Source organism: Acipenser ruthenus, unplaced genomic scaffold, assembly GCF_902713425.1.
Source record: "Acipenser ruthenus unplaced genomic scaffold, fAciRut3.2 maternal haplotype, whole genome shotgun sequence".
NCBI lineage: Eukaryota > Metazoa > Chordata > Actinopteri > Acipenseriformes > Acipenseridae > Acipenser > Acipenser ruthenus.
Genome location: NW_026708107.1, coordinates 89,129 through 101,450, shown reverse-complemented (window position 1 = coordinate 101,450; position 12,322 = coordinate 89,129). Strand labels below are relative to the sequence as shown.

The 12,322-nt window shown below is 43.6% G+C and overlaps 54 non-coding genes across 54 annotated transcripts; all 54 read right to left on the bottom strand.

The window, feature by feature from the left end:
* Nucleotides 1-106: 106 nt before the first annotated feature.
* LOC131729473 (5S ribosomal RNA) lies at nucleotides 107-225 on the bottom strand. The gene has a single exon (XR_009323425.1). It is a non-coding gene; the product is annotated as a 5S ribosomal RNA (ribosomal RNA).
* A 100-nt stretch (nucleotides 226-325) lies between these two features.
* Nucleotides 326-444, bottom strand: LOC131729472 (5S ribosomal RNA). Its single transcript, XR_009323424.1, has one exon. It is a non-coding gene; the product is annotated as a 5S ribosomal RNA (ribosomal RNA).
* Nucleotides 445-558: 114 nt separating this feature from the next.
* On the bottom strand, nucleotides 559-677 carry LOC131729471 (5S ribosomal RNA). Its single transcript, XR_009323423.1, has one exon. It is a non-coding gene; the product is annotated as a 5S ribosomal RNA (ribosomal RNA).
* Nucleotides 678-777: 100 nt separating this feature from the next.
* Nucleotides 778-896, bottom strand: LOC131729470 (5S ribosomal RNA). Its single transcript, XR_009323422.1, has one exon. It is a non-coding gene; the product is annotated as a 5S ribosomal RNA (ribosomal RNA).
* Nucleotides 897-1,010: 114 nt separating this feature from the next.
* On the bottom strand, nucleotides 1,011-1,129 carry LOC131729469 (5S ribosomal RNA). The gene has a single exon (XR_009323421.1). It is a non-coding gene; the product is annotated as a 5S ribosomal RNA (ribosomal RNA).
* A 114-nt stretch (nucleotides 1,130-1,243) lies between these two features.
* Nucleotides 1,244-1,362, bottom strand: LOC131728926 (5S ribosomal RNA). The gene has a single exon (XR_009322926.1). It is a non-coding gene; the product is annotated as a 5S ribosomal RNA (ribosomal RNA).
* Nucleotides 1,363-1,476: 114 nt separating this feature from the next.
* Nucleotides 1,477-1,595, bottom strand: LOC131728913 (5S ribosomal RNA). Its single transcript, XR_009322913.1, has one exon. It is a non-coding gene; the product is annotated as a 5S ribosomal RNA (ribosomal RNA).
* A 100-nt stretch (nucleotides 1,596-1,695) lies between these two features.
* On the bottom strand, nucleotides 1,696-1,814 carry LOC131729468 (5S ribosomal RNA). The gene has a single exon (XR_009323420.1). It is a non-coding gene; the product is annotated as a 5S ribosomal RNA (ribosomal RNA).
* A 114-nt stretch (nucleotides 1,815-1,928) lies between these two features.
* Nucleotides 1,929-2,047, bottom strand: LOC131729030 (5S ribosomal RNA). The gene has a single exon (XR_009323030.1). It is a non-coding gene; the product is annotated as a 5S ribosomal RNA (ribosomal RNA).
* Nucleotides 2,048-2,147: 100 nt separating this feature from the next.
* On the bottom strand, nucleotides 2,148-2,266 carry LOC131729467 (5S ribosomal RNA). Its single transcript, XR_009323419.1, has one exon. It is a non-coding gene; the product is annotated as a 5S ribosomal RNA (ribosomal RNA).
* Nucleotides 2,267-2,380: 114 nt separating this feature from the next.
* On the bottom strand, nucleotides 2,381-2,499 carry LOC131729466 (5S ribosomal RNA). Its single transcript, XR_009323418.1, has one exon. It is a non-coding gene; the product is annotated as a 5S ribosomal RNA (ribosomal RNA).
* A 114-nt stretch (nucleotides 2,500-2,613) lies between these two features.
* LOC131729464 (5S ribosomal RNA) lies at nucleotides 2,614-2,732 on the bottom strand. Its single transcript, XR_009323416.1, has one exon. It is a non-coding gene; the product is annotated as a 5S ribosomal RNA (ribosomal RNA).
* Nucleotides 2,733-2,832: 100 nt separating this feature from the next.
* On the bottom strand, nucleotides 2,833-2,951 carry LOC131728908 (5S ribosomal RNA). The gene has a single exon (XR_009322908.1). It is a non-coding gene; the product is annotated as a 5S ribosomal RNA (ribosomal RNA).
* A 100-nt stretch (nucleotides 2,952-3,051) lies between these two features.
* On the bottom strand, nucleotides 3,052-3,170 carry LOC131729463 (5S ribosomal RNA). Its single transcript, XR_009323415.1, has one exon. It is a non-coding gene; the product is annotated as a 5S ribosomal RNA (ribosomal RNA).
* Nucleotides 3,171-3,284: 114 nt separating this feature from the next.
* Nucleotides 3,285-3,403, bottom strand: LOC131728951 (5S ribosomal RNA). Its single transcript, XR_009322951.1, has one exon. It is a non-coding gene; the product is annotated as a 5S ribosomal RNA (ribosomal RNA).
* Nucleotides 3,404-3,517: 114 nt separating this feature from the next.
* LOC131729023 (5S ribosomal RNA) lies at nucleotides 3,518-3,636 on the bottom strand. Its single transcript, XR_009323023.1, has one exon. It is a non-coding gene; the product is annotated as a 5S ribosomal RNA (ribosomal RNA).
* A 114-nt stretch (nucleotides 3,637-3,750) lies between these two features.
* Nucleotides 3,751-3,869, bottom strand: LOC131729462 (5S ribosomal RNA). Its single transcript, XR_009323414.1, has one exon. It is a non-coding gene; the product is annotated as a 5S ribosomal RNA (ribosomal RNA).
* A 100-nt stretch (nucleotides 3,870-3,969) lies between these two features.
* On the bottom strand, nucleotides 3,970-4,088 carry LOC131728998 (5S ribosomal RNA). Its single transcript, XR_009322998.1, has one exon. It is a non-coding gene; the product is annotated as a 5S ribosomal RNA (ribosomal RNA).
* A 100-nt stretch (nucleotides 4,089-4,188) lies between these two features.
* Nucleotides 4,189-4,307, bottom strand: LOC131729461 (5S ribosomal RNA). Its single transcript, XR_009323413.1, has one exon. It is a non-coding gene; the product is annotated as a 5S ribosomal RNA (ribosomal RNA).
* A 101-nt stretch (nucleotides 4,308-4,408) lies between these two features.
* Nucleotides 4,409-4,527, bottom strand: LOC131729460 (5S ribosomal RNA). The gene has a single exon (XR_009323412.1). It is a non-coding gene; the product is annotated as a 5S ribosomal RNA (ribosomal RNA).
* Nucleotides 4,528-4,641: 114 nt separating this feature from the next.
* Nucleotides 4,642-4,760, bottom strand: LOC131729459 (5S ribosomal RNA). The gene has a single exon (XR_009323411.1). It is a non-coding gene; the product is annotated as a 5S ribosomal RNA (ribosomal RNA).
* A 100-nt stretch (nucleotides 4,761-4,860) lies between these two features.
* LOC131729458 (5S ribosomal RNA) lies at nucleotides 4,861-4,979 on the bottom strand. Its single transcript, XR_009323410.1, has one exon. It is a non-coding gene; the product is annotated as a 5S ribosomal RNA (ribosomal RNA).
* Nucleotides 4,980-5,079: 100 nt separating this feature from the next.
* On the bottom strand, nucleotides 5,080-5,198 carry LOC131729457 (5S ribosomal RNA). The gene has a single exon (XR_009323409.1). It is a non-coding gene; the product is annotated as a 5S ribosomal RNA (ribosomal RNA).
* Nucleotides 5,199-5,312: 114 nt separating this feature from the next.
* Nucleotides 5,313-5,431, bottom strand: LOC131729456 (5S ribosomal RNA). The gene has a single exon (XR_009323408.1). It is a non-coding gene; the product is annotated as a 5S ribosomal RNA (ribosomal RNA).
* Nucleotides 5,432-5,545: 114 nt separating this feature from the next.
* LOC131729455 (5S ribosomal RNA) lies at nucleotides 5,546-5,664 on the bottom strand. The gene has a single exon (XR_009323407.1). It is a non-coding gene; the product is annotated as a 5S ribosomal RNA (ribosomal RNA).
* Nucleotides 5,665-5,764: 100 nt separating this feature from the next.
* LOC131729453 (5S ribosomal RNA) lies at nucleotides 5,765-5,883 on the bottom strand. The gene has a single exon (XR_009323405.1). It is a non-coding gene; the product is annotated as a 5S ribosomal RNA (ribosomal RNA).
* A 114-nt stretch (nucleotides 5,884-5,997) lies between these two features.
* LOC131729452 (5S ribosomal RNA) lies at nucleotides 5,998-6,116 on the bottom strand. The gene has a single exon (XR_009323404.1). It is a non-coding gene; the product is annotated as a 5S ribosomal RNA (ribosomal RNA).
* A 100-nt stretch (nucleotides 6,117-6,216) lies between these two features.
* Nucleotides 6,217-6,335, bottom strand: LOC131728907 (5S ribosomal RNA). Its single transcript, XR_009322907.1, has one exon. It is a non-coding gene; the product is annotated as a 5S ribosomal RNA (ribosomal RNA).
* A 100-nt stretch (nucleotides 6,336-6,435) lies between these two features.
* Nucleotides 6,436-6,554, bottom strand: LOC131728939 (5S ribosomal RNA). Its single transcript, XR_009322939.1, has one exon. It is a non-coding gene; the product is annotated as a 5S ribosomal RNA (ribosomal RNA).
* A 114-nt stretch (nucleotides 6,555-6,668) lies between these two features.
* On the bottom strand, nucleotides 6,669-6,787 carry LOC131728950 (5S ribosomal RNA). The gene has a single exon (XR_009322950.1). It is a non-coding gene; the product is annotated as a 5S ribosomal RNA (ribosomal RNA).
* A 114-nt stretch (nucleotides 6,788-6,901) lies between these two features.
* LOC131729022 (5S ribosomal RNA) lies at nucleotides 6,902-7,020 on the bottom strand. Its single transcript, XR_009323022.1, has one exon. It is a non-coding gene; the product is annotated as a 5S ribosomal RNA (ribosomal RNA).
* A 114-nt stretch (nucleotides 7,021-7,134) lies between these two features.
* LOC131729451 (5S ribosomal RNA) lies at nucleotides 7,135-7,253 on the bottom strand. Its single transcript, XR_009323403.1, has one exon. It is a non-coding gene; the product is annotated as a 5S ribosomal RNA (ribosomal RNA).
* Nucleotides 7,254-7,353: 100 nt separating this feature from the next.
* On the bottom strand, nucleotides 7,354-7,472 carry LOC131729450 (5S ribosomal RNA). Its single transcript, XR_009323402.1, has one exon. It is a non-coding gene; the product is annotated as a 5S ribosomal RNA (ribosomal RNA).
* A 100-nt stretch (nucleotides 7,473-7,572) lies between these two features.
* LOC131729449 (5S ribosomal RNA) lies at nucleotides 7,573-7,691 on the bottom strand. Its single transcript, XR_009323401.1, has one exon. It is a non-coding gene; the product is annotated as a 5S ribosomal RNA (ribosomal RNA).
* Nucleotides 7,692-7,792: 101 nt separating this feature from the next.
* Nucleotides 7,793-7,911, bottom strand: LOC131729447 (5S ribosomal RNA). Its single transcript, XR_009323399.1, has one exon. It is a non-coding gene; the product is annotated as a 5S ribosomal RNA (ribosomal RNA).
* Nucleotides 7,912-8,025: 114 nt separating this feature from the next.
* Nucleotides 8,026-8,144, bottom strand: LOC131729446 (5S ribosomal RNA). The gene has a single exon (XR_009323398.1). It is a non-coding gene; the product is annotated as a 5S ribosomal RNA (ribosomal RNA).
* Nucleotides 8,145-8,244: 100 nt separating this feature from the next.
* LOC131729445 (5S ribosomal RNA) lies at nucleotides 8,245-8,363 on the bottom strand. The gene has a single exon (XR_009323397.1). It is a non-coding gene; the product is annotated as a 5S ribosomal RNA (ribosomal RNA).
* Nucleotides 8,364-8,463: 100 nt separating this feature from the next.
* Nucleotides 8,464-8,582, bottom strand: LOC131729444 (5S ribosomal RNA). The gene has a single exon (XR_009323396.1). It is a non-coding gene; the product is annotated as a 5S ribosomal RNA (ribosomal RNA).
* Nucleotides 8,583-8,696: 114 nt separating this feature from the next.
* LOC131729443 (5S ribosomal RNA) lies at nucleotides 8,697-8,815 on the bottom strand. Its single transcript, XR_009323395.1, has one exon. It is a non-coding gene; the product is annotated as a 5S ribosomal RNA (ribosomal RNA).
* A 114-nt stretch (nucleotides 8,816-8,929) lies between these two features.
* On the bottom strand, nucleotides 8,930-9,048 carry LOC131728970 (5S ribosomal RNA). Its single transcript, XR_009322970.1, has one exon. It is a non-coding gene; the product is annotated as a 5S ribosomal RNA (ribosomal RNA).
* Nucleotides 9,049-9,162: 114 nt separating this feature from the next.
* On the bottom strand, nucleotides 9,163-9,281 carry LOC131729441 (5S ribosomal RNA). The gene has a single exon (XR_009323393.1). It is a non-coding gene; the product is annotated as a 5S ribosomal RNA (ribosomal RNA).
* Nucleotides 9,282-9,395: 114 nt separating this feature from the next.
* LOC131729440 (5S ribosomal RNA) lies at nucleotides 9,396-9,514 on the bottom strand. Its single transcript, XR_009323392.1, has one exon. It is a non-coding gene; the product is annotated as a 5S ribosomal RNA (ribosomal RNA).
* A 100-nt stretch (nucleotides 9,515-9,614) lies between these two features.
* On the bottom strand, nucleotides 9,615-9,733 carry LOC131729439 (5S ribosomal RNA). The gene has a single exon (XR_009323391.1). It is a non-coding gene; the product is annotated as a 5S ribosomal RNA (ribosomal RNA).
* Nucleotides 9,734-9,847: 114 nt separating this feature from the next.
* On the bottom strand, nucleotides 9,848-9,966 carry LOC131729438 (5S ribosomal RNA). The gene has a single exon (XR_009323390.1). It is a non-coding gene; the product is annotated as a 5S ribosomal RNA (ribosomal RNA).
* Nucleotides 9,967-10,066: 100 nt separating this feature from the next.
* LOC131729437 (5S ribosomal RNA) lies at nucleotides 10,067-10,185 on the bottom strand. The gene has a single exon (XR_009323389.1). It is a non-coding gene; the product is annotated as a 5S ribosomal RNA (ribosomal RNA).
* Nucleotides 10,186-10,299: 114 nt separating this feature from the next.
* Nucleotides 10,300-10,418, bottom strand: LOC131729436 (5S ribosomal RNA). Its single transcript, XR_009323388.1, has one exon. It is a non-coding gene; the product is annotated as a 5S ribosomal RNA (ribosomal RNA).
* Nucleotides 10,419-10,532: 114 nt separating this feature from the next.
* On the bottom strand, nucleotides 10,533-10,651 carry LOC131728924 (5S ribosomal RNA). The gene has a single exon (XR_009322924.1). It is a non-coding gene; the product is annotated as a 5S ribosomal RNA (ribosomal RNA).
* Nucleotides 10,652-10,765: 114 nt separating this feature from the next.
* Nucleotides 10,766-10,884, bottom strand: LOC131728912 (5S ribosomal RNA). The gene has a single exon (XR_009322912.1). It is a non-coding gene; the product is annotated as a 5S ribosomal RNA (ribosomal RNA).
* A 100-nt stretch (nucleotides 10,885-10,984) lies between these two features.
* LOC131729435 (5S ribosomal RNA) lies at nucleotides 10,985-11,103 on the bottom strand. The gene has a single exon (XR_009323387.1). It is a non-coding gene; the product is annotated as a 5S ribosomal RNA (ribosomal RNA).
* Nucleotides 11,104-11,217: 114 nt separating this feature from the next.
* LOC131729029 (5S ribosomal RNA) lies at nucleotides 11,218-11,336 on the bottom strand. The gene has a single exon (XR_009323029.1). It is a non-coding gene; the product is annotated as a 5S ribosomal RNA (ribosomal RNA).
* A 100-nt stretch (nucleotides 11,337-11,436) lies between these two features.
* LOC131729017 (5S ribosomal RNA) lies at nucleotides 11,437-11,555 on the bottom strand. Its single transcript, XR_009323017.1, has one exon. It is a non-coding gene; the product is annotated as a 5S ribosomal RNA (ribosomal RNA).
* Nucleotides 11,556-11,655: 100 nt separating this feature from the next.
* Nucleotides 11,656-11,774, bottom strand: LOC131729434 (5S ribosomal RNA). Its single transcript, XR_009323386.1, has one exon. It is a non-coding gene; the product is annotated as a 5S ribosomal RNA (ribosomal RNA).
* Nucleotides 11,775-11,874: 100 nt separating this feature from the next.
* LOC131729433 (5S ribosomal RNA) lies at nucleotides 11,875-11,993 on the bottom strand. Its single transcript, XR_009323385.1, has one exon. It is a non-coding gene; the product is annotated as a 5S ribosomal RNA (ribosomal RNA).
* A 114-nt stretch (nucleotides 11,994-12,107) lies between these two features.
* LOC131729432 (5S ribosomal RNA) lies at nucleotides 12,108-12,226 on the bottom strand. Its single transcript, XR_009323384.1, has one exon. It is a non-coding gene; the product is annotated as a 5S ribosomal RNA (ribosomal RNA).
* Between the last annotated feature and the right edge of the window lie 96 nt (nucleotides 12,227-12,322).

The following is a 12,322-nucleotide window of genomic DNA, read 5'->3' as shown; positions in this document are numbered from 1 at the left end:
TTCTGCTTTCATGACTTTTATGTATAGTGAGCTGGGGGTGATTCCTCCAAAATTTCCTTTTGTCCTCCACACATTTCAATTGTAAAATGTAATTACAAAAATGTAATGCCTGCAGCACTTGATATTCCCAGGTGGTCTCCCATCCAAGTACTAACCAAGCCCAACATTGCTTAGCTTCTGAGATCAGACGAGATCAGGCTTATTCAAGGTGGTGTGGCCGCAGGCGATTGCATTTCTGCTTTCATGACTTTTATGTTTAGTGAGCTGGGGGTGATTCCTCCAAAATTTCCTTTTGTCCTCCACACATTTCAATTGTAAAATGTAATGCCTGCAGCACTTGATATTCCCAGGTGGTCTCCCATCCAAGTACTAACCAAGCCCAACATTGCTTAGCTTCTGAGATCAGACGAGATCAGGCTTATTCAAGGTGGTGTGGCCGCAGGCGATTGCATTTCTGCTTTCATGACTTTTATGTTTAGTGAGCTGGGGGTGATTCCTCCAAAATTTCCTTTTGTCCTCCACACATTTCAATTGTAAAATGTAATTACAAAAATGTAATGCCTGCAGCACTTGATATTCCCAGGTGGTCTCCCATCCAAGTACTAACCAAGCCCAACATTGCTTAGCTTCTGAGATCAGACGAGATCAGGCTTATTCAAGGTGGTGTGGCCGCAGGCGATTGCATTTCTGCTTTCATGACTTTTATGTTTAGTGAGCTGGGGGTGATTCCTCCAAAATTTCCTTTTGTCCTCCACACATTTCAATTGTAAAATGTAATGCCTGCAGCACTTGATATTCCCAGGTGGTCTCCCATCCAAGTACTAACCAAGCCCAACATTGCTTAGCTTCTGAGATCAGACGAGATCAGGCTTATTCAAGGTGGTGTGGCCGCAGGCGATTGCATTTCTGCTTTCATGACTTTTATGTTTAGTGAGCTGGGGGTGATTCCTCCAAAATTTCCTTTTGTCCTCCACACATTTCAATTGTAAAATGTAATTACTAAAATGTAATGCCTGCAGCACTTGATATTCCCAGGTGGTCTCCCATCCAAGTACTAACCAAGCCCAACATTGCTTAGCTTCTGAGATCAGACGAGATCAGGCTTATTCAAGGTGGTGTGGCCGCAGGCGATTGCATTTCTGCTTTCATGACTTTTATGTTTAGTGAGCTGGGGGTGATTCCTCCAAAATTTCCTTTTGTCCTCCACACATTTCAATTGTAAAATGTAATTACAAAAATGTAATGCCTGCAGCACTTGATATTCCCACGTGGTCTCCCATCCAAGTACTAACCAAGCCCAACATTGCTTAGCTTCTGAGATCAGACGAGATCAGGCTTATTCAAGGTGGTGTGGCCGCAGGCGATTGCATTTCTGCTTTCATGACTTTTATGTTTAGTGAGCTGGGGGTGATTCCTCCAAAATTTCCTTTTGTCCTCCACACATTTCAATTGTAAAATGTAATTACAAAAATGTAATGCCTGCAGCACTTGATATTCCCAGGTGGTCTCCCATCCAAGTACTAACCAAGCCCAACGTTGCTTAGCTTCTGAGATCAGACGAGATCAGGCTTATTCAAGGTGGTGTGGCCGCAGGCGATTGCATTTCTGCTTTCATGACTTTTATGTTTAGTGAGCTGGGGGTGATTCCTCCAAAATTTCCTTTTGTCCTCCACACATTTCAATTGTAAAATGTAATGCCTGCAGCACTTGATATTCCCAGGTGGTCTCCCATCCAAGTACTAACCAAGCCCAACATTGCTTAGCTTCTGAGATCAGACGAGATCAGGCTTATTCAAGGTGGTGTGGCCGCAGGCGATTGCATTTCTGCTTTCATGACTTTTATGTTTAGTGAGCTGGGGGTGATTCCTTCAAAATTTCCTTTTGTCCTCCACACATTTCAATTGTAAAATGTAATTACAAAAATGTAATGCCTGCAGCACTTGATATTCCCAGGTGGTCTCCCATCCAAGTACTAACCAAGCCCAACATTGCTTAGCTTCTGAGATCAGCCGAGATCAGGCTTATTCAAGGTGGTGTGGCCGCAGGCGATTGCATTTCTGCTTTCATGACTTTTATGTTTAGTGAGCTGGGGGTGATTCCTCCAAAATTTCCTTTTGTCCTCCACACATTTCAATTGTAAAATGTAATGCCTGCAGCACTTGATATTCCCAGGTGGTCTCCCATCCAAGTACTAACCAAGCCCAACATTGCTTAGCTTCTGAGATCAGACGAGATCAGGCTTATTCAAGGTGGTGTGGCCGCAGGCGATTGCATTTCTGCTTTCATGACTTTTATGTTTAGTGAGCTGGGGGTGATTCCTCCAAAATTTCTTTTTGTCCTCCACACATTTCAATTGTAAAATGTAATTACAAAAATGTAATGCCTGCAGCACTTGATATTCCCAGGTGGTCTCCCATCCAAGTACTAACCAAGCCCAACATTGCTTAGCTTCTGAGATCAGACGAGATCAGGCTTATTCAAGGTGGTGTGGCCGCAGGCGATTGCATTTCTGCTTTCATGACTTTTATGTTTAGTGAGCTGGGGGTGATTCCTCCAAAATTTCTTTTTGTCCTCCACACATTTCAATTGTAAAATGTAATTACAAAAATGTAATGCCTGCAGCACTTGATATTCCCAGGTGGTCTCCCATCCAAGTACTAACCAAGCCCAACATTGCTTAGCTTCTGAGATCAGACGAGATCAGGCTTATTCAAGGTGGTGTGGCCGCAGGCGATTGCATTTCTGCTTTCATGACTTTTATGTTTAGTGAGCTGGGGGTGATTCCTCCAAAATTTCCTTTTGTCCTCCACACATTTCAATTGTAAAATGTAATGCCTGCAGCACTTGATATTCCCAGGTGGTCTCCCATCCAAGTACTAACCAAGCCCAACATTGCTTAGCTTCTGAGATCAGACGAGATCAGGCTTATTCAAGGTGGTGTGGCTGCAGGCGATTGCATTTCTGCTTTCATGACTTTTATGTTTAGTGAGCTGGGGGTGATTCCTCCAAAATTTCCTTTTGTCCTCCACACATTTCAATTGTAAAATGTAATGCCTGCAGCACTTGATATTCCCAGGTGGTCTCCCATCCAAGTACTAACCAAGCCCAACATTGCTTAGCTTCTGAGATCAGACGAGATCAGGCTTATTCAAGGTGGTGTGGCCGCAGGCGATTGCATTTCTGCTTTCATGACTTTTATGTTTAGTGAGCTGGGGGTGATTCCTCCAAAATTTCCTTTTGTCCTCCACACATTTCAATTGTAAAATGTAATTACAAAAATGTAATGCCTGCAGCACTTGATATTCCCAGGTGGTCTCCCATCCAAGTACTAACCAAGCCCAACATTGCTTAGCTTCTGAGATCAGACGAGATCAGGCTAATTCAAGGTGGTGTGGCCGCAGGCGATTGCATTTCTGCTTTCATGACTTTTATGTTTAGTGAGCTGGGGGTGATTCCTCCAAAATTTCCTTTTGTCCTCCACACATTTCAATTGTAAAATGTAATTACAAAAATGTAATGCCTGCTGCACTTGATATTCCCAGGTGGTCTCCCATCCAAGTACTAACCAAGCCCAACATTGCTTAGCTTCTGAGATCAGACGAGATCAGGCTTATTCAAGGTGGTGTGGCCGCAGGCGATTGCATTTCTGCTTTCATGACTTTTATGTTTAGTGAGCTGGGGGTGATTCCTCCAAAATTTCCTTTTGTCCTCCACACATTTTAATTGTAAAATGTAATTACAAAAATGTAATGCCTGCAGCACTTGATATTCCCAGGTGGTCTCCCATCCAAGTACTAACCAAGCCCAACATTGCTTAGCTTCTGAGATCAGACGAGATCAGGCTTATTCAAGGTGGTGTGGCCGCAGGCGATTGCATTTCTGCTTTCATGACTTTTATGTTTAGTGAGCTGGGGGTGATTCCTCCAAAATTTCCTTTTGTCCTCCACACATTTCAATTGTAAAATGTAATGCCTGCAGCACTTGATATTCCCAGGTGGTCTCCCATCCAAGTACTAACCAAGACCAACATTGCTTAGCTTCTGAGATCAGACGAGATCAGGCTTATTCAAGGTGGTGTGGCCGCAGGCGATTGCATTTCTGCTTTCATGACTTTTATGTTTAGTGAGCTGGGGGTGATTCCTCCAAAATTTCCTTTTGTCCTCCACACATTTCAATTGTAAAATGTAATGCCTGCAGCACTTGATATTCCCAGGTGGTCTCCCATCCAAGTACTAACCAAGCCCAACATTGCTTAGCTTCTGAGATCAGACGAGATCAGGCTTATTCAAGGTGGTGTGGCCGCAGGCGATTGCATTTCTGCTTTCATGACTTTTATGTTTAGTGAGCTGGGGGTGATTCCTCCAAAAATTTCCTTTTGTCCTCCACACATTTCAATTGTAAAATGTAATGCCTGCAGCACTTGATATTCCCAGGTGGTCTCCCATCCAAGTACTAACCAAGCCCAACATTGCTTAGCTTCTGAGATCAGACGAGATCAGGCTTATTCAAGGTGGTGTGGCCGCAGGCGATTGCATTTCTGCTTTCATGACTTTTATGTTTAGTGAGCTGGGGGTGATTCCTCCAAAATTTCCTTTTGTCCTCCACACATTTCAATTGTAAAATGTAATTACAAAAATGTAATGCCTGCAGCACTTGATATTCCCAGGTGGTCTCCCATCCAAGTACTAACCAAGCCCAACATTGCTTAGCTTCTGAGATCAGACGAGATCAGGCTTATTCAAGGTGGTGTGGCCGCAGGCGATTGCATTTCTGCTTTCATGACTTTTATGTTTAGTGAGCTGGGGGTGATTCCTCCAAAATTTCCTTTTGTCCTCCACACATTTCAATTGTAAAATGTAATGCCTGCAGCACTTGATATTCCCAGGTGGTCTCCCATCCAAGTACTAACCAAGCCCAACATTGCTTAGCTTCTGAGATCAGACGAGATCAGGCTTATTCAAGGTGGTGTGGCCGCAGGCGATTGCATTTCTGCTTTCATGACTTTTATGTTTAGTGAGCTGGGGGTGATTCCTCCAAAATTTCCTTTTGTCCTCCACACATTTCTATTGTAAAATGTAATGCCTGCAGCACTTGATATTCCCAGGTGGTCTCCCATCCAAGTACTAACCAAGCCCAACATTGCTTAGCTTCTGAGATCAGACGAGATCAGGCTTATTCAAGGTGGTGTGGCCGCAGGCGATTGCATTTCTGCTTTCATGACTTTTATGTTTAGTGAGCTGGGGGTGATTCCTCCAAAATTTCCTTTTGTCCTCCACACATTTCAATTGTAAAATGTAATTACAAAAATGTAATGCCTGCAGCACTTGATATTCCCAGGTGGTCTCCCATCCAAGTACTAACCAAGCCCAACATTGCTTAGCTTCTGAGATCAGACGAGATCAGGCTTATTCAAGGTGGTGTGGCCGCAGGCGATTGCATTTCTGCTTTCATGACTTTTATGTATAGTGAGCTGGGGGTGATTCCTCCAAAATTTCCTTTTGTCCTCCACACATTTCAATTGTAAAATGTAATTACAAAAATGTAATGCCTGCAGCACTTGATATTCCCAGGTGGTCTCCCATCCAAGTACTAACCAAGCCCAACATTGCTTAGCTTCTGAGATCAGACGAGATCAGGCTTATTCAAGGTGGTGTGGCCGCAGGCGATTGCATTTCTGCTTTCATGACTTTTATGTTTAGTGAGCTGGGGGTGATTCCTCCAAAATTTCCTTTTGTCCTCCACACATTTCAATTGTAAAATGTAATGCCTGCAGCACTTGATATTCCCAGGTGGTCTCCCATCCAAGTACTAACCAAGCCCAACATTGCTTAGCTTCTGAGATCAGACGAGATCAGGCTTATTCAAGGTGGTGTGGCCGCAGGCGATTGCATTTCTGCTTTCATGACTTTTATGTTTAGTGAGCTGGGGGTGATTCCTCCAAAATTTCCTTTTGTCCTCCACACATTTCAATTGTAAAATGTAATTACAAAAATGTAATGCCTGCAGCACTTGATATTCCCAGGTGGTCTCCCATCCAAGTACTAACCAAGCCCAACATTGCTTAGCTTCTGAGATCAGACGAGATCAGGCTTATTCAAGGTGGTGTGGCCGCAGGCGATTGCATTTCTGCTTTCATGACTTTTATGTTTAGTGAGCTGGGGGTGATTCCTCCAAAATTTCCTTTTGTCCTCCACACATTTCAATTGTAAAATGTAATGCCTGCAGCACTTGATATTCCCAGGTGGTCTCCCATCCAAGTACTAACCAAGCCCAACATTGCTTAGCTTCTGAGATCAGACGAGATCAGGCTTATTCAAGGTGGTGTGGCTGCAGGCGATTGCATTTCTGCTTTCATGACTTTTATGTTTAGTGAGCTGGGGGTGATTCCTCCAAAATTTCCTTTTGTCCTCCACACATTTCAATTGTAAAATGTAATGCCTGCAGCACTTGATATTCCCAGGTGGTCTCCCATCCAAGTACTAACCAAGCCCAACATTGCTTAGCTTCTGAGATCAGACGAGATCAGGGTTATTCAAGGTGGTGTGGCCGCAGGCGATTGCATTTCTGCTTTCATGACTTTTATGTTTAGTGAGCTGGGGGTGATTCCTCCAAAATTTCCTTTTGTCCTCCACACATTTCAATTGTAAAATGTAATTACAAAAATGTAATGCCTGCAGCACTTGATATTCCCAGGTGGTCTCCCATCCAAGTACTAACCAAGCCCAACATTGCTTAGCTTCTGAGATCAGACGAGATCAGGCTAATTCAAGGTGGTGTGGCCGCAGGCGATTGCATTTCTGCTTTCATGACTTTTATGTTTAGTGAGCTGGGGGTGATTCCTCCAAAATTTCCTTTTGTCCTCCACACATTTCAATTGTAAAATGTAATTACAAAAATGTAATGCCTGCTGCACTTGATATTCCCAGGTGGTCTCCCATCCAAGTACTAACCAAGCCCAACATTGCTTAGCTTCTGAGATCAGACGAGATCAGGCTTATTCAAGGTGGTGTGGCCGCAGGCGATTGCATTTCTGCTTTCATGACTTTTATGTTTAGTGAGCTGGGGGTGATTCCTCCAAAATTTCCTTTTGTCCTCCACACATTTTAATTGTAAAATGTAATTACAAAAATGTAATGCCTGCAGCACTTGATATTCCCAGGTGGTCTCCCATCCAAGTACTAACCAAGCCCAACATTGCTTAGCTTCTGAGATCAGACGAGATCAGGCTTATTCAAGGTGGTGTGGCCGCAGGCGATTGCATTTCTGCTTTCATGACTTTTATGTTTAGTGAGCTGGGGGTGATTCCTCCAAAATTTCCTTTTGTCCTCCACACATTTCAATTGTAAAATGTAATGCCTGCAGCACTTGATATTCCCAGGTGGTCTCCCATCCAAGTACTAACCAAGCCCAACATTGCTTAGCTTCTGAGATCAGACGAGATCAGGCTTATTCAAGGTGGTGTGGCCGCAGGCGATTGCATTTCTGCTTTCATGACTTTTATGTTTAGTGAGCTGGGGGTGATTCCTCCAAAATTTCCTTTTGTCCTCCACACATTTCAATTGTAAAATGTAATGCCTGCAGCACTTGATATTCCCAGGTGGTCTCCCATCCAAGTACTAACCAAGCCCAACATTGCTTAGCTTCTGAGATCAGACGAGATCAGGCTTATTCAAGGTGGTGTGGCCGCAGGCGATTGCATTTCTGCTTTCATGACTTTTATGTTTAGTGAGCTGGGGGTGATTCCTCCAAAAATTTCCTTTTGTCCTCCACACATTTCAATTGTAAAATGTAATGCCTGCAGCACTTGATATTCCCAGGTGGTCTCCCATCCAAGTACTAACCAAGCCCAACATTGCTTAGCTTCTGAGATCAGACGAGATCAGGCTTATTCAAGGTGGTGTGGCCGCAGGCGATTGCATTTCTGCTTTCATGACTTTTATGTTTAGTGAGCTGGGGGTGATTCCTCCAAAATTTCCTTTTGTCCTCCACACATTTCAATTGTAAAATGTAATTACAAAAATGTAATGCCTGCAGCACTTGATATTCCCAGGTGGTCTCCCATCCAAGTACTAACCAAGCCCAACATTGCTTAGCTTCTGAGATCAGACGAGATCAGGCTTATTCAAGGTGGTGTGGCCGCAGGCGATTGCATTTCTGCTTTCATGACTTTTATGTTTAGTGAGCTGGGGGTGATTCCTCCAAAATTTCCTTTTGTCCTCCACACATTTCAATTGTAAAATGTAATGCCTGCAGCACTTGATATTCCCAGGTGGTCTCCCATCCAAGTACTAACCAAGCCCAACATTGCTTAGCTTCTGAGATCAGACGAGATCAGGCTTATTCAAGGTGGTGTGGCCGCAGGCGATTGCATTTCTGCTTTCATGACTTTTATGTTTAGTGAGCTGGGGGTGATTCCTCCAAAATTTCCTTTTGTCCTCCACACATTTCTATTGTAAAATGTAATGCCTGCAGCACTTGATATTCCCAGGTGGTCTCCCATCCAAGTACTAACCAAGCCCAACATTGCTTAGCTTCTGAGATCAGACGAGATCAGGCTTATTCAAGGTGGTGTGGCCGCAGGCGATTGCATTTCTGCTTTCATGACTTTTATGTTTAGTGAGCTGGGGGTGATTCCTCCAAAATTTCCTTTTGTCCTCCATACATTTCAATTGTAAAATGTAATTACAAAAATGTAATGCCTGCAGCACTTGATATTCCCAGGTGGTCTCCCATCCAAGTACTAACCAAGCCCAACATTGCTTAGCTTCTGAGATCAGACGAGATCAGGCTTATTCAAGGTGGTGTGGCCGCAGGCGATTGCATTTCTGCTTTCATGACTTTTATGTTTAGTGAGCTGGGGGTGATTCCTCCAAAATTTCCTTTTGTCCTCCACACATTTCAATTGTAAAATGTAATTACAAAAATGTAATGCCTGCAGCACTTGATATTCCCAGGTGGTCTCCCATCCAAGTACTAACCAAGCCCAACATTGCTTAGCTTCTGAGATCAGACGAAATCAGGCTTATTCAAGGTGGTGTGGCCGCAGGCGATTGCATTTCTGCTTTCATGACTTTTATGTTTAGTGAGCTGGGGGTGATTCCTCCAAAATTTCCTTTTGTCCTCCACACATTTCAATTGTAAAATGTAATTACAAAAATGTAATGCCTGCAGCACTTGATATTCCCAGGTGGTCTCCCATCCAAGTACTAACCAAGCCCAACATTGCTTAGCTTCTGAGATCAGACGAGATCAGGCTTATTCAAGGTGGTGTGGCCGCAGGCGATTGCATTTCTGCTTTCATGACTTTTATGTATAGTGAGCTGGGGGTGATTCCTCCAAAATTTCCTTTTGTCCTCCACACATTTCAATTGTAAAATGTAATTACAAAAATGTAATGCCTGCAGCACTTGATATTCCCAGGTGGTCTCCCATCCAAGTACTAACCAAGCCCAACATTGCTTAGCTTCTGAGATCAGACGAGATCAGGCTTATTCAAGGTGGTGTGGCCGCAGGCGATTGCATTTCTGCTTTCATGACTTTTATGTTTAGTGAGCTGGGGGTGATTCCTCCAAAATTTCCTTTTGTCCTCCACACATTTCAATTGTAAAATGTAATGCCTGCAGCACTTGATATTCCCAGGTGGTCTCCCATCCAAGTACTAACCAAGCCCAACATTGCTTAGCTTCTGAGATCAGACGAGATCAGGCTTATTCAAGGTGGTGTGGCCGCAGGCGATTGCATTTCTGCTTTCATGACTTTTATGTTTAGTGAGCTGGGGGTGATTCCTCCAAAATTTCCTTTTGTCCTCCACACATTTCAATTGTAAAATGTAATTACAAAAATGTAATGCCTGCAGCACTTGATATTCCCAGGTGGTCTCCCATCCAAGTACTAACCAAGCCCAACATTGCTTAGCTTCTGAGATCAGACGAGATCAGGCTTATTCAAGGTGGTGTGGCCGCAGGCGATTGCATTTCTGCTTTCATGACTTTTATGTTTAGTGAGCTGGGGGTGATTCCTCCAAAATTTCCTTTTGTCCTCCACACATTTCAATTGTAAAATGTAATGCCTGCAGCACTTGATATTCCCAGGTGGTCTCCCATCCAAGTACTAACCAAGCCCAACATTGCTTAGCTTCTGAGATCAGACGAGATCAGGCTTATTCAAGGTGGTGTGGCCGCAGGCGATTGCATTTCTGCTTTCATGACTTTTATGTTTAGTGAGCTGGGGGTGATTCCTCCAAAATTTCCTTTTGTCCTCCACACATTTCAATTGTAAAATGTAATTACTAAAATGTAATGCCTGCAGCACTTGATATTCCCAGGTGGTCTCCCATCCAAGTACTAACCAAGCCCAACATTGCTTAGCTTCTGAGATCAGACGAGATCAGGCTTATTCAAGGTGGTGTGGCCGCAGGCGATTGCATTTCTGCTTTCATGACTTTTATGTTTAGTGAGCTGGGGGTGATTCCTCCAAAATTTCCTTTTGTCCTCCACACATTTCAATTGTAAAATGTAATTACAAAAATGTAATGCCTGCAGCACTTGATATTCCCACGTGGTCTCCCATCCAAGTACTAACCAAGCCCAACATTGCTTAGCTTCTGAGATCAGACGAGATCAGGCTTATTCAAGGTGGTGTGGCCGCAGGCGATTGCATTTCTGCTTTCATGACTTTTATGTTTAGTGAGCTGGGGGTGATTCCTCCAAAATTTCCTTTTGTCCTCCACACATTTCAATTGTAAAATGTAATTACAAAAATGTAATGCCTGCAGCACTTGATATTCCCAGGTGGTCTCCCATCCAAGTACTAACCAAGCCCAACGTTGCTTAGCTTCTGAGATCAGACGAGATCAGGCTTATTCAAGGTGGTGTGGCCGCAGGCGATTGCATTTCTGCTTTCATGACTTTTATGTTTAGTGAGCTGGGGGTGATTCCTCCAAAATTTCCTTTTGTCCTCCACACATTTCAATTGTAAAATGTAATGCCTGCAGCACTTGATATTCCCAGGTGGTCTCCCATCCAAGTACTAACCAAGCCCAACATTGCTTAGCTTCTGAGATCAGACGAGATCAGGCTTATTCAAGGTGGTGTGGCCGCAGGCGATTGCATTTCTGCTTTCATGACTTTTATGTTTAGTGAGCTGGGGGTGATTCCTTCAAAATTTCCTTTTGTCCTCCACACATTTCAATTGTAAAATGTAATTACAAAAATGTAATGCCTGCAGCACTTGATATTCCCAGGTGGTCTCCCATCCAAGTACTAACCAAGCCCAACATTGCTTAGCTTCTGAGATCAGCCGAGATCAGGCTTATTCAAGGTGGTGTGGCCGCAGGCGATTGCATTTCTGCTTTCATGACTTTTATGTTTAGTGAGCTGGGGGTGATTCCTCCAAAATTTCCTTTTGTCCTCCACACATTTCAATTGTAAAATGTAATGCCTGCAGCACTTGATATTCCCAGGTGGTCTCCCATCCAAGTACTAACCAAGCCCAACATTGCTTAGCTTCTGAGATCAGACAAGATCAGGCTTATTCAAGGTGGTGTGGCCGCAGGCGATTGCATTTCTGCTTTCATGACTTTTATGTTTAGTGAGCTGGGGGTGATTCCTCCAAAATTTCCTTTTGTCCTCCACACATTTCTATTGTAAAATGTAATGCCTGCAGCACTTGATATTCCCAGGTGGTCTCCCATCCAAGTACTAACCAAGCCCAACATTGCTTAGCTTCTGAGATCAGACGAGATCAGGCTTATTCAAGGTGGTGTGGCCGCAGGCGATTGCATTTCTGCTTTCATGACTTTTATGTTTAGTGAGCTGGGGGTGATTCCTCCAAAATTTCCTTTTGTCCTCCACACATTTCAATTGTAAAATGTAATGCCTGCAGCACTTGATATTCCCAGGTGGTCTCCCATCCAAGTACTAACCAAGCCCAACATTGCTTAGCTTCTGAGATCAGACGAGATCAGGCTTATTCAAGGTGGTGTGGCCGCAGGCGATTGCATTTCTGCTTTCATGACTTTTATGTTTAGTGAGCTGGGGGTGATTCCTCCAAAATTTCCTTTTGTCCTCCACACATTTCAATTGTAAAATGTAATTACTAAAATGTAATGCCTGCAGCACTTGATATTCCCAGGTGGTCTCCCATCCAAGTACTAACCAAGCCCAACATTGCTTAGCTTCTGAGATCAGACGAGATCAGGCTTATTCAAGGTGGTGTGGCCGCAGGCGATTGCATTTCTGCTTTCATGACTTTTATGTTTAGTGAGCTGGGGGTGATTCCTCCAAAATTTCCTTTTGTCCTCCACACATTTCAATTGTAAAAT